This window comes from Entelurus aequoreus, linkage group LG13 (genome assembly GCF_033978785.1).
Source record: "Entelurus aequoreus isolate RoL-2023_Sb linkage group LG13, RoL_Eaeq_v1.1, whole genome shotgun sequence".
Classification (NCBI taxonomy): domain Eukaryota; kingdom Metazoa; phylum Chordata; class Actinopteri; order Syngnathiformes; family Syngnathidae; genus Entelurus; species Entelurus aequoreus.
The window spans coordinates 39073587-39084496 of NC_084743.1; positions in this window are offsets into that span (position 1 = coordinate 39073587).

A 10910-nucleotide genomic window follows, 5' to 3' on the forward strand; every position below is an offset into this window, starting at 1 on the left:
GTTGTTATACGAGCAATAATACAATCCTTATATGTTTTTAGGAAGATAGTGTCCAACCCATATATATATCTCTAGATCGTGAGTCTGATAATGCAGTGAAGATTTTGTTCAACTTTGTTTCATTTGTTAATTCTAAAATTAGTCCATATGAATAAATGACAATTATTTGCACTGATTTTGAGGGATTTTTTATTCAGGGTTTGTACAGACTGGATGAAATGTTCATTAAAATTATTACTTATGTCCAGACTGTCTGCGATAGTAGCGCCATTGATATTTAATGTTATAGTGTTGTTTCTTGTTTGCTCTCTTTCCGTAAGTTTGTATCTGGTTTTCCATAACTTTCTAATGTTCCCTTTTGCAGCTTTGATTAATTCTAAGTGAAAGTCAGCCTTAGACTTCCGCATAAACATTGTAACTTTGTTCCTCCAAACTTTTAAAATCATACGATCTGTATTTAGACCTGTTATAATTTCTCTTTTGAGAGCTGAGTCCCGATGTCTTTATTAGAATCCAAATTGTTTTATTAATCCAATGGTATTTTTATTTTAGCACTCTTCTTTCTGGTTTTGTATTCGTGTATTTACAGATTTTCTCTTTGCTTTTTGTCATCCAATTGTAATTCTAGTAGGGCTGCTTATCATTTGTATCATATAGAAGCCGTTTATAATATCCTTAAGTTTCTTTCTACGTGTTTTATTTAACCAGTCCAGATTAACGTCCTCCATGACGTTACTTCTTTCATACTATGCTGTTTGAGGATGTCTGAAAATGAATCAAGAAAAATGTCTTTAGCTGTGGTCGGTCGGTATACTAGAATTACCTTGAAATACATTTCTGAGGAAAATGTGATTTTAATTTCAACATACTCAAATTGATCTACTTTTAATGTTTTCCCTTTCATAAATCATAATTCCTCCCCCCTTTGTCACTCGATCAGTCTTTTCTGTAATCTTGTCCCCCGGCACATTAATTTGAACGAAAGGTGTTGTGGGTTTTAACCATGTCTCTGATAGACAAGGTAATCCGGATTAGAGTCTGACAGTAACTGCTGTATTTTTTCAGTATGTTTCCTGTGGTAGAAAGTTTAATAATGCGGACACGTTTGTTACTGATTACTTTCTACAGACTTCTGTCTCTCTGCGACTTTGTGTATGTAATAAGCAACTATAAATATTTGAGATGCTTAAATTTTGTTTTAGCTCAGCTGTTGTGTAGCTGCTAGCTCTTTGTAGCCTACAGCAGGAGTGTCCAAATTGCAACCAATAGCTATGTTTTTAACAGACAACCGAAATAATTGAAAATGTGGTATTAGTGTATCGGTTCAACTTTACATATCGGCTCTTATTGTAATTATTAATGTAGGCTGTTATTTGTAATTATTATTCAACACTATTCACAGCAAACAGTTGTAAAGTTATAGTTATTCGCATTATACTCTCAAAATCTATAGCTAACTGAAAGCTGTTGAGATTTGGATTGCCTACTTCATCTCAGTGGCCTAGTGGTTAGAGTGTCCGCCCTGAGATCGGCAGGTCGCAAGTTCAAAACCCCGGTCGAGTCACACCAAAGACTACAAAAAATTTGGGAGCCAAATCACCAAACATGATTCCCCCACCTCCCAGGGGCAATCACGGGGGATGGGCCAAATGCAGAGGACAAATTCCACCATACCCAGTGTGTGTGTGACAATCACTGGCACCCCAACTTTAATTCTAACTTTATTCTGTCATGCCATTATCCTCTTCTAGCTCAACATCCAGAAGTATGGTGTACTGCAATGTCTAAATAAAAATATAAATTACTCCAAACTAAAATGTCAGACTGCACTTCAAAGTTACTTTTATTAAATTAATTTCCAAACTAACCACCACCACAGCAGACATCTTCCACAGTCCTATCCCAATACTCCCATAAATTAGAAAGGTGTTTCACAACAGTGGTTAAGTAGTTATTTTAAGTAATAGATCTCAATATGTAGAAATTAATAAGACTACATTTGCCCTAGTGTGTGAATGTTGTCTGTCTATCTATCTGTGTTGGCCCTGTGATGAGGTGGCGACCTGTCCAGGGTGCAAAGTCAAATTGTGAAACAAAAATTAAAGTTAAATCAAGTGGAAATTGACAGAGTATATGAACTACATTCTAGAGAATAGTAATTGATCATTAATATGTTGGAAGCCACATATTGAACATATTAAAGAAAAATATCCAAATCCATTGCTATTCGGTATAAAGTAAAACATGCTGAATAAGAAATGTCTGCACATGTTGTATTATTCATTTATTTTTCCATATGTAATATTGTTTTGAAGTTTGGGGAAATGTTTATAGAATAAATATAGACCCAATACTTAAACTTAAAAGGCTCATTTCAATATTACACAAAGCATTATTGTTATGATCATATCAATCCATTTTTTAAGTCATAATGTGTTAAATGTTCAGATAATTTAATTTTAAAACAATTGCAATTATGTTTCCGAGTAAAGAACAACAGCCTTCCAGTTTGTATTCTTCGCTTGTTTACATTATGAGGAGACACTATCATTTACGGGGGATATCGATTTTTGAAATAGGTCAAGTAAAATAAAATAAAAACACAAATGTATTTCAGTTTTAGGAGTTAAATGATGTACCATCCTCAGTGATGAGCTGAACACATGTAGTTTTTTGTTATGGTTTAAGAGACCCTTGAAAAGTAAAGTTTTTTAACATTATAAAATATAGTAACAATTACTTTCATCTTTTAACGTTGATGTTCCAGGTAATTTAATGTTCAGTAATTGTATATCATAGGGCAATATAAGCTTTGGCTTCCGCCTATTCTTTTTTCGGTCATTCTTTTTCTTTTCTGTTCTGTGTGTAAATGTGTATGATTGTTAATATGTCTAATTTACTGTTAAACTGCTCACACAAATTGGTTGATGGTTGATTATATGACCAAAATAAACCTATTTCATTTATTCATTCATTATCTATCGTACTCACAGTTTTATTCCATTTTGTTATTCTACATGCACCAATGTCACATAGAAATGTGCTTTCTTTGTTATTTATTTAAATTATTATTTCTGGTTTACTTGCTGTCTGTTTACTTAAGTTCTCATATTTTGGTCTGTCTTCCTTCTGATTAAAATTTGTTTAACGCTTCTCTACGTTTTGTTTTGACAATGGCGCTGAGTGGCTCTTATCTGTACTTCTTCAGACTCTATGTTTCACAGATGCCCTTAGATGTATTAGAATATAAATTTAACTTTTATTTTATTGTGTGTTTATTCCTAAAAAAATTAAAATGTCAATGTATGATCAATTTATCTTTATCAAATTTAAATTCAATATTATTAATTTATTTGTTGTATAACTATTAATTCCAAGTTACAATGTGTCCTAATCTATGATGTTCGTGCGTGTGTGTTTGTCTCAACTTCCCACAGAAACTGGATGGATCAGATAAGCAGCAAAGCTGTACCAAAAAAAAAAAGTATACTAGACATATAAATGAATGATGAATTAAACAATGTTTCAATGTCCCACAATCCGTATTTATTTATTGATAATTAACTGTGTAATTTTCCATATATCTATTATTTTACTGGACTTAGCAAGCACCTACTACTAGCACACTCTACAGACCGAGAATAACTGTTCAACCATACTTAGTAATGCCAAGCTAGATGCTAACTTAGCCTTACTATGCCTCAGTAAGCAAACTTTTGCTAACCTAGCCCAATGCTATGCTAACACAATGCTAACCTAGCTCAATGCTATGCTAACACAATGCTAACCTAGCTCAATGCTATCAGTGTCACTCCTCTTCGAACCAATGCCTCACGCAGCTGTCACTCACACAGCCTCGTCACACGCACACACTCTTATCTCAAAATGTCTCCCAGCTGAGACTATATGCGTCACACAGTCACTCACACACAGAGAATTTACCAGCACAGTTAAAAGTAAATGCAATAGACAACTACTTTTCTCATCCAGAAGCACAGCTGTATCATATCAGAACCTTAATAATAAGAACAACATTTATCATTCACTCTTAGATGGACAAATAGTCAAGTTTAAGGAGGGTATTCTGGACTTCCCTGCTTAGGCTGCTGCCCCCGCGATCCAACCTCCGAGAGCGGAATAAGATAATTAAATGGATAAATCATTCACTCATATGTTTTCTGTACATAAACTTTGTCTACTTTCTCACACGCACACACATTTTAGACAATTTCCAGACTTTTACAGATAGCGGGGCTGTGAAAAAAGCATGAGGGGAGGTTGCGAGAGGGGGGGAAGGGAAGGGGGGAATTAAACCAGATAAGAAACCAGGTGCTACACAAAAGTTATTAAAATATGCAGATATATATATATATATTAATTTAAAAAAAACACACACATTTTTATCCCACAAACCACCCCCCCCTGGTCCGGACCAATATAAACAACTAATGCACGCGTGCTTTTGTGGAATCGGCCGTCTCATTAACAAACACAGGTCCCATCATTACTCATACAACGGCAGCTCCTGGTTTTACTCCCTGACCAATACACGGCAACAGCATAAAAGCACCATAGAGTCACTGACAATCACCCAATGCTCTACAGTCATCATGTTTTGGTCAGTTCCATACAGTTTCACCAAAGCTTCACCAAAGCTCCACCAAAGCTCTACCATATGCAGCCCGATCAATATCCATCTATACTGCAGCCAATTAAACAGAACGTCGTGACAAATACAGCTCAGTTGATCTCCTTTACCGGAGTCACCAAACGGTCACCCAAAATGAGGCTTTTCCAACGCTGCAGTTTCCACATAGAGAGATATGTCGCACATTCATAGACTTCATAAATTTGTATGGGCCAAATGTGCCACCAGTTAGCAAAACCCTGCCTTAAATTTAGCTGTATCCAACTCTGGCTAATTCTGATGCACTTGCAGAAAGAAGCATCCTCTGCCAGCAACGACAGAGGATGAAGAGGTTAAGAGAAATTTTTCGTCTCACATAGTCTATGCTTCTACACTCCAAACCACCAAAATTCTATCAACAATCCCCTGATGTTAAAAACAAGAGATTACAAGTTTTCAACAAACACACAGACAAATGATCACATATTTCACTATGTTTTTTCTTTCACAATATTATGTCAGACCCACTCGACACCGAGGATGTCGTTGTGGCTTGTACAGCCCTTTGAGACACTAGTGATTTAGGGCTATATAAATAAACATTGATTGATTGATTGATTGATTGATTGATATAAAACAACTCAAGCCAACCAACACATGCCCCAGTCTAGGTTGTTTTTGGAGAACTATCTTTTATGAAAAAAAAATTCAGTTTTCATCTTACCGATCCCGTTTCTCTTCAGACAGACAACTTTTACACAATAAGCAAAATAGCTTACCTTTTATTAGATGCGCGCGTGCAAGCGTTGTCTGCCTGAGAGAGAAGCCGGGAGCGGATGTTGACTTGCAGAGTTCTGGACCATCCTAGTTCGTGACGCCAATTTGTGTAGTGGATTGTCCGAAGCTTAAGCAGGCAACAAAAGTAGTTTAGTACAACAAATTTATTTACCCATTATCAGAAGTGCAGGTTGAATTGAGTTGGTCGTGCAGACAAACCACAAGTTACTCCGGAGCCAACAAGACACACACAAGCCAAAATCACCCCTGAGTTCCGGTCTTCTGCCATTCATTTATATGTCTGTTGTGCGTCATCGTTCCTTATCAAATGCGTCAATGTCTTGTTTTGCTTTTCCTATCTGTTCCATAACAACTCGAATCCTTGAGACAGTCAACACATTCTATAGACAGGTTGGCACGACTTAATATTCACTTTTGTCCCACAACTGGTCCATTCAATGGCACAAAAATACAAGAGTATTGAAAATGAGCGGACATTCTTAAAAGACAAGAAATATAGGTCAAAAGGTCAGAAATTCTACTACAGTAGCATGTAACCTACACACATTCACAGCGTCTAACAAAAGATGACCTAAGTTAACTGTATTGAACTTTTTACTCACCGGCTTCACGCGGGAAACTTTCACATTCTGGAGTCGGGGTCCCCCGGAACACAAAACACAGATAAAAGACAATTTTACAATAGCACGGCGAAAAAATGACCGTCGTTGTGTGGGTTTTTTGACGAATAACACTCTTTTCCACTTTTCTTCGCTCGGGCCTCACCTACCGTGTGCAGCCATTTTGAATTTTCTGTATACGTGACGTCAGACGCACGTCCCCATGCAAAGCATTCTGGGAGGCGGCGCTGGAAATAAAATAGCCTTTTTTTACAGAATATAAAGTTTTACTGCTAGTCCTAATATCAAACAACGTCATTACATCCATCCATCCATCCATTTTCTACTGCTTATTCCCTTCGGGGTCGCGGGGGGCGCTGGAGCCTATCTCAGCTGCAATCGGGCGGAAGGCGGGGTACACCCTGGACAAGTCGCCACCTCATCGCAGGGCCAACACAGATAGACAGACAACATTCACACTCACATTTACACACTAGGGCCAATTTAGTGTTGCCAATCAACCTATCCCCTGGTGCATGTCTTTGGAGGTGGGAGGAAGCCGGAGTACCCGGAGGGAACCCACGCAGTCACGGGGAGAACATGCAAACTCCACACAGAAAGATCCCGAGGCCGGGATTGAACTCACGACTACTCAGGACCTTCGTATTGTGAGGCAGATGCACTAACCCCTCTACCACCGTGCTGCCCTAACGTCATTACAATCATACATAAATGATGATGGAAACACAAAGGCTGATCTTTACTGCGAATGTAGCAAAAAATCAATAAATCTATACTTACGTTAGTGTTCCAGCAAAGAAAGTCCAGAGATCTTGGCTCATGCGCGTACACGCTAGTAGGCACGTCCACGTCTGCGGGTGCAGACATTGGTCGGCTAACTCTAGGCGGCGCGCGCCGGTTTGGTTTGTCGCGTCTGCGTATGCGAATCAGACACGAGTCCGCTCAGGATCAGCTGTCTGACCGTACAAATTTCAGAGGCGGAGCTGTATCCTCTAGGCGGAGCCAAAACGAATGTGACAGTAACGCGGGTTGGGCGACTTGAAGGCGGATCCGTATAGCAGTCTTCTGCTGTGTGGGGTGTTGCTGCTCGGAACGGTCTTGGCCAAAAGACTCATTCTCAAAGACTGGAAAAGCCCATCTGCACTCAATTTCAGGAATTGGCTAAATGAACTTGTGAATGTAATGACTCTTGAAAAAATAAGATTTATAAACTCTGCAATTATGAATAAATGGGAACTACGGGGACGGCGTGGCGAAGTTGGTAGAGTGGCCGTGCCAACAATCGGATGGTTGCTGCACTGAAAAAAATAACTCATAAGATTGACTTAAAAAAATTATTGTAAGTATTTGCACGCAAATGATTTAAGTAAAATTTAATGCTGCAATATCAAGTAACACTCACTTGCCAGTATCAAGTAAATTCTACTTACCATATAACATAACAGTTGTGAAGATATTAAGTAACAGTTACTTAATTACATCCAAGTTTTAAGTTATATTTATTTAAACAAATTAAGTAAAGTCTACTTGTTTTTCATCGGCAGGAACATCATTTTACTCAAAATTTTAAGTACATTTTATACATCTGTAGTATTTGCTGTTATGAAGTAATTCAGTAGATTTTAATTATTTTCTTGTGCTTGACATTTTAATTTACTTGGTTGCATTACGTTACATTATTCACTAAAATTAGGTAATCATTGCCAGTTTTCTTTTGATAAATGATACCAATTAAATTTAACCAATACTCTATGCATTTAATATATATGTATCACATATCACACAACTAAATTACAATGCAATTAAACAGTTTCTTTTTAATTCAATCTTACAACCCTCTGAAACAGAGTTTCTACATTCATTGCAAAATGGCGGCGCATGGGAATGCAGCGGCTATGCTAACGCTCTTGGGAGTGTAGAGCGATTTGGCAAAAAACACCCGTCATTTCTGTCAATTTCATGGCTGGCTCAAAGCGTGAACACTGTGATCACATACGACCGACGGACAATTCTGGATGTGGATGGATCGGGTCGTTATAGACTGAAAGATGCATGTACGGTGGACCTCCTCGCTAGCATGGGAATACTTCGTGGGCTACATCGAGCGGCCTTTGTAGCAGCGGAGTCAAGTGCTAGCGGTGACCGCCAATGGAGACGACATAAGCGGTGCGAGCGGAAGCAGAAGCGGGGATGCCGAGCTGGGCTAACAACAAAGAGAAAAGCTAACCAAAGAAGCGTGGAGTCTCCGGGTAAGAAGCCATTTAAACTAGAACTAGCCGGCGTCAGGCTGGATAATCCCTGCACACATAGCAATTCTCTTAGAATAAAACACAACTCACATAATGTTTTTTCTTTTGTGACCGTGTCAGAGGCAGACATACATTGTACTGAGGTAGCTAACTATGATGCGTTCAGTTTATCGCAACATCAAGCAAACAATCTGAATATCCCCGTCGTATCAATTCCTAGATATGGTCGAAACTATTTAAAGTGCAATACGCATAATAAACGCAACATTATTAATATTGCTACTTCGGATAATTTCAACAAACAATCATCAAAACAGCCCACTACCTATAATATGGGCTTTTTAAACATAAGATCATTATCTTCCAAAACGCTATTAGTTAATGAAGTCATTAGAGAAAACAAACTTGACGTCGTTGGTCTCGCCGAGACCTGGCTCAAACCAGACGATTTTTTTGCGCTAAATGAGGCATCTCCTTCTGGCTATACCAATACACATGTTGCCCGACCTCTTAAAAGGGGAGGGGGTGTCGCACTAATATACAATGAAAACTATAATCTTACACCTAACCTAAATAATAAATATAACTCGTTTGTGGTGCTCACTTTGAGGTTTGTCACACCGCTGCCTCTCCACCTGGCTGTTATCTACCGCCCCCCTGGGCCCTATTCGGACTTCATCAGTGAATTCTCAGAGTTTGTTGCTGATTTAGTGACGCACGCCGACAATATAATCATAATGGGGGACTTTAATATCCATATGAATACCCCATCGGACCCTCCATGCGTGGCGCTCCGGACTATAATTGATAGCTGTGGTCTTACACAAATAATAAATGAACCCACGCATCGCAACGGTAATACGATAGATCTAGTGCTTGTCAGGGGTGTCACCACCTCTAAAGTTACGATACTCCCGTACACTAAAGTAATGTCCGATCATTACCTTATAAAATTCGAAGTTCTGACTAATTGTCAACAAACTAATAATAATAATAATAACTACTATAGCAGCCGCAACATTAATGCTGCCACAACGACGACTCTTACTGACCTACTGCCTTCGGTAATGGCACTATTCCCAAATTATGTGGGCTCTATTGATAACCTCACTAACAACTTTAATGACGCCCTGCGCGACACCATTGATATTGTAGCACCGCTAAAGCTAAAAAGGGCCCCTAAAAGGCGTACCCCATGGTTTACAGAAGAAACTAAAGCCCAGAAATTATCATGTAGAAAGCTGGAACGCAAATGGCGTGCGACTAAATTTGAGGTTTTCCATCAAGCATGGTGTGATAGTTTAATAACTTATAAACGCATGCTTACCTCAGCTAAAGCTAAATATTACTCAAATCTCATCCACCTCAACAAAAATGATCCTAAATTTCTGTTTAGTACAGTAGCATCGCTAACCCAACAAGGGACTTCTCCCAGTAGCTCCACCCACTCAGCAGATGACTTTATGAATTTCTTTAATAAGAAAATTGAAGTCATTAGAAAAGAGATTAAAGACAATGCATCTCAGCTACAACTGGGTTCTATTAACACAGATACGACTGTATATACGACGGATACCGCCCTCCAAAATAGTTTCTCTCTCTTTGATGAAATAACATTGGAGGAATTGTCAAAATGTGTGAATGGGACAAAACAAACAACATGTTTACTTGACCCAATTCCTGGGAAACTTATCAAGGAACTTTTTGTATTACTAGGTCCATCAGTGTTAAATATTATAAACTTATCACTTTCCTCTGGCACTGTTCCCCTAGCATTCAAAAAAGCGGTTATTCATCCTCTACTCAAAAGACCTAACCTCGATCCTGATCTCCTGGTAAACTACCGGCCGGTGTCCAACCTTCCGTTTATCTCGAAAATCCTCGAAAAAATTGTAGCACAGCAGCTAAATGAACACTTAGCGTCTAACAATCTCTGTGAACCTTTTCAGTCCGGTTTCAGGGCAAATCACTCTACGGAGACAGCCCTCGCAAAAATGACTAATGATCTATTGCTAACGATGGATTCTGATGCTTCATCTATGTTGCTGCTTCTTGATCTTAGCGCCACTTTCGATACTGTTGATCATAATATTTTATTAGAGCGTATCAAAACGCGTATTGGGATGACAGACTTAGCCTTGTCTTGGTTTAACTCTTATCTTACTGACAGGATGCAGTGTGTCTCCCATAACAATGTGACCTCGGACTATGTTAAGGTAACGTGCGGAGTTCCCCAGGGTTCGGTTCTTGGCCCTGCACTCTTTAGTATTTACATGCTGCCGCTAGGTGACATCATACGCAAATACGGTGTTAGCTTTCACTGTTATGCTGATGACACCCAACTCTACATGCCCCTAAAGCTGACCAACACGCCGGATTGTAGTCAGCTGGAGGCGTGTCTTAATGAAATTAAACAATGGATGTCCGCTAACTTTTTGCAACTCAACGCTAAGAAAACGGAAATGCTGATTATCGGTCCTGCTCAACACCGACATCGATTTAATAATACCACCTTAACATTTGACAACCAAACAATTAAACAAGGCGACTCGGTAAAGAATCTGGGTATTATCTTCGACCCAACTCTCTCGTTTGAGTCGCACATTAAGAGTGTTA